We start from the raw sequence: 5,185 nt of genomic DNA, 5'->3' as shown, positions 1-5,185 counted from the left end.
CCTCTACACACCTTAATACCGTGTAAGTCCCCTCTCCTCTCAGCTATTTTAAGAAGTGGAAAAAGTCCCTATGTGCATATGATAAACAGGTAGGTGATAATATATCACCTTGTCTAAGTCCTTTCCCATAAGAAATGTGTCGTATGGAGTCACCATTGATCAAGATAGAATATTCAACAGTTTCCAAGCATAATCTCATCCGTCCAATCCATAACCCACTAGGGAGAATATTTTTAAGAGTGTTATATTTGAATTAATTTCAAGATTCGAAAATACGATCCTTTAAAGTGAGCAATTAACTTTAGAGAATAAAATATCAATAAAAATAAATAATTTTAGTAGTTAATGAAAAATTAATGATTAATGTTACGCACACACTAACCACTCATAACAAATTATGTACTCCCTCTAAAATATAAGAAAATATAAGGATAAAAAAACACTCTTTTCTTGATCTCAAATATAACAAAATTTCAATTAACTTTACCTAATTTAATGTTACTACCTCTAAAATATCATTCATTTAATTGAGATGTTATTTTTAATGACTCTTCTTTATTTCTGATTCCAAGTTCCAATGAAGAATAAGTTGAAAAAAAATATTTTTTTAATTAAAATAATGTAATTAAATATGATTAATTAACTTTCTTAGTTAGCGTGAATTAATTTTTTTTCCTATATTTGAGACCAGACGAAGTATATGTTAAAATATCAATTTTCTTACCAACGATTAAAATTACTTAATTTCATTTAGTTATTTTAGAAAAGTGAAATCCAATAAATAAATACTATTAGCTATAAAGAGTAATAAAAGAAAAGTATCTGCCAATAAAAGAAAGTGAGTTATTAGTGTGAATAACATTTTTAGGTTAACTCAACCCAAATTATTTTTCAAGCTAGATGAAGGTTTAATATCGAGTTATAAAGGTCCACATACGAATTTCACATACCAAAAAAAAAAAAAACATGAAATGGTTCATTTTCTTTGTTCTAACTTTTAGATTAGTAAATTATATTAACCTTCTTCTTATTTTTCTAATCTTACACAAATTCTTAATATGTTATGATTTAAGTTTCATTTAATAAAGCAAAAGTTTAAACTTATAAAATACTTCATTGTCTAATAATATTTAAAATAATATTAAAGTCAACAATGGTTTATCAATTCGCTTTTTGAACACTTTGATTCCTAATATTGAACCCCTGCATACTCTCATCTCTGATAACATTCCCTCAAATGAGAGGAATTTTTCCTTTAAATCCATCCAAAGAAGGTGTAGATGACATGCATGTTTGGCATGCTTCTGTTGATTGTAGTTTCTTGATTAATGAAGCTTACAAGTATCTATCCTCTACCCATCCTACCCTACCCAACCTTCTTCTAATCTATTCCATTTGGTTTGGAAAGGGTATGGCCCTTACAAGATAAAGGCTTTTCTTTGGAAAGTGGTCCATGGTAGACTTACTACTAACACCTTTAGAAATATTAGACATGTGACTCTTTCATACCTTTGTCCGAGATGCAACATCAACAAGGAATCTATTTTCATGTTGAAAGGGATTTCAAAAAGGCTAGAAATATTTGGTCTCACTTTATTGCTCCGGATTATTGGGATAAATTCTTTAGTATGGGTGATATGCAATCCCTTATTAGGACATGATCTTCGTTCTTTGGGATCATGGTCTACCATTGTGGCATATAGACATAATCTGTTATTCAACTCTAAATCTTTCTTACTCTCGGAGTTTACTAACTAGGCGTTTACATATGATTTTCAATAAAATATTTTTCTTTTTGATTCCTTAACTAGTTCCCTGGGGGCATTGGTTAGAAAGACCCTTCACTTTATTCAACATTTTTTAAGAAGATTCTAATGTCTGTATTAGGGTTCTTAAGAAAAGGCAATAAAAATTAAAGGAATATGAAAAAACAATAATATTTCATTCATGAAACTACATCAGATACAAAGTCACTAATATAAAGAAAAGATAAACCTAATTACTCTAGGGCCTATAACAACAAAAGCCCATTTAGGGAAAACAACAATAAAGATAACATGATAGAGGTATTGAAGCCTGCTAAGGTTTACAATAGTCCTTAGATTAATATGGTAATGAGGTCATATGCTTGGGTCATATATGGAGCCCTTTATCATCAGCCCCATCTGTAAGAAAAACCTTGTTCTCAAGGTTGTGGTCCACATGGCTGGTTGTGAGAGGAGGAATGGTGGAGGTGTTATTGTGTTTGTTCTCAACGGTGGGGATTGGGTAGTTGGGGAAATGGGAAAAGAGAATGAAATAGAGTGTTGACATTGTAAATCATGAAGATTTTGATGATGATAAGAAGAATTTGCATTGAGAAAGGGGGAGAATGTAAATCATGCAAGCTTTGATGATGTCGAGAAGAAATCACATGTTTGTCATCATCAAAAAGGGGGAGAATGTAAATGTATGTATACATGATTTACATGATGTCAAAAGAAGAATCAAACAAGGCTCATTTGCTTCAAGATTAATACAAGATTGTTTCAACAAACAAAGCCTTGATTCAAGATTTCTTCAAGATCAAGCCTTGCCTAAAAAAAAAAAGGTTTCAAGTCATCCAAGGAACATGTAATCGATTACCAATACATGTAATCAATTACCAAGGCACATGAAAGTATGTAATCGCTTACACATCATATGTAATCGATTACCAGAGACTTTGAACGTTGGGAATTCAAATTTTAAATGAAGAGTCACAACTGTTCAAGAAAAACAACTGTGTAATCGATTACACTAATTCTGTAATCAATTACCAGAGAGGATTTTCAAGGAATATCGCCAACAGTCACATCTTTTCATTGGATTTGTGAATGGCCATCAAAGGCCTATAAATAGGTGACTTGGGCATGAATTTTAAGAGAGAGTTTTGCTTGGCAAAAATGTCTTATCCTCTCAAAAGACAATGAGAGAGATTCCAAAAGAACTTCATTGTCAAATGCTCTCTCAAAAGAAATCCTTGGCCAAACACTTGCAAAATCTATAAGGATTCTTACATGATCTTCATTGTAATATTCTTCTCTTGTAGAGATAATTCTTCTTCCATTATTCTTATTCAATGAGATTGGCTAAGAGACTGTGAGTCTCTTGTTGTAAAGCATCTGAACACAAGGGATGGATTGTCCCTGTTTGGTTCAGACTTTGTAAAGGATTTTACAAAGATAGTGGAAATCTCAAGTGGGTTGCTTGAGTACTGGACGTAGGCACGAGAAGTGGCCAAACCAGTATAAAATTATGTTTGCATTCTCTCTTCCCTTATCTTATTTATTTTGTTGCAATCAATTGTGTCTTGCATATTTAAAGAATATTGTTAAATTGATTGTTGTTGCTTCTTCTGCATTCTAAGCCTATCCCTCTTAAGATTATTGAGGCCACAGGGTCCAACAGACATGTGGAGGGGGTGGGGGAGAGAAGAAGTTAGGTGCACTAATGGGCGGTGGAGATGGAAAGGTGAAAGGATTTTGAATTAAGGGAATATCTAAGGGTAGGGAAAGATATTGGGGTAATAAGGCTTACATTGAGGGGTAGAGAGGTAGATATGGTTTTAGATATGGGTAGAAGGTGTAAGGTGGGGATTGGTATGTCTAGGGTATCTAAGGAGAGGTTTCTAGAAAGGAGGTTGGGGATGAGCCATGGTAACGACAAAGTAGGGATATGTGAACCATGAGGTGTATTTTGGAAAGGCGAGCTCGCAAGAGTCCAGCTCAATTCAATGAACCACCTCATAGGGGCCATAAAAACACTTTATGAGCTTCAGAGGGACTCGACTAACCACACAACGTTGTCAATATTGATGAAGGCAAAGCCATACATAATCACCACGTTGAAAAGAGATGTACCTTCTCTAAACATTGAGAGAGTTTCAAAGAGAACTTAATTGTCAAATCCTCTCTAAAAAACTCTTGGCCAAACTCTTGCAAATCGATTAAGAATTCTTCTAGGAACTTCAATTTGTATCATCTACTCTAAAGGAGAGAAATATTTCTGTTCATCTCATAAACTTAATTGTAATCAAGAGAATGTTTGTCTCTTGGATTGTGAGAATATTGAACACAAGGGTGAGGAATCTCAAGTTGTGTTCAAAGACTATAAAGAATTTACAGAGATAGTGGAAAATCTCAAGTGGTTTGCTTGAGGACTGGACGTAGGCACGGGAAGTGGCCGAACCAGTATAAATTGAGTTTACATTTCTCTCTTCCTTGATCTCAGTTATTTTATTACAGTTTACTTTGTATTGCGCATTTAAAAGAACATTATTAAATTGATTGCTTCTTCTTTTTTTGCATTCTAAGACTATCATATATCATTTAAAAGGGGGGTAAAATTTGTTACTGGAAAAATTTTAAAACTTAATTCACCCCCTCTTAAGTTATTGAGGCCACTTGTCCAATAGTACATTGTGCAACAAAATCATGCTTTTGTTATACATTCTTAGTTCACCAGCACTTGTACATTGGAATCGTGATTCCATTGTGCATTTTTTCCACAAACCCAATTACAAAAAGCAAATACACTTTCTTTGCACAAATCAGAGTGTGAAAAAAATGTATAACAAAATCACAAATCCGTTTACAATGTTTTTTTGCACCTCATTGGTACAACAAAAATGTATTTCCATTGTGCATTGTAGAAAAGGATGTTTTTGGAAATTTCAAAAGATGATAGGGCCAATAGCTACCCCTATCTTTGCTTCAACTCATAAATCTTCATAATCTCATACTCTCTTGCAATAAGTACAGCGACACCATATGTAAAATGTAATAACTATGTGTATTCAAATTGTGTATTTTACATGTTTACAATGTGAGAATAAATAGCAGCTTTTGCCAACAATTAGTAATTAAAATAGGCTAGAAATAAGGCAACAAAATGATTAAGAATAATGGTCAATTAATTATACAATATTTTGAATAAGAAACTAGTGCTAGAATGAAGGACTGAATGAGAGAATCCAGGAGCAACACTACCAGCACATATGGATGTACCAATACCATATAGTTCAATATGCTTATCAAGCTAAGAAACGTCACTACACTTGACATTTCGTACAACAACATAACAATAATGATGCATCAACTCCCTTTCCATTATTTATGAGTTTGTCATCGGCAAGTTTAGCTTGCAAGTTGACATCATTTCCACA

The sequence above is a fragment of the Glycine max genome, chromosome 1 (genome assembly GCF_000004515.6).
Source record: "Glycine max cultivar Williams 82 chromosome 1, Glycine_max_v4.0, whole genome shotgun sequence".
Taxonomy (NCBI): domain Eukaryota; kingdom Viridiplantae; phylum Streptophyta; class Magnoliopsida; order Fabales; family Fabaceae; genus Glycine; species Glycine max.
This window is presented reverse-complemented; position numbering follows the sequence as displayed.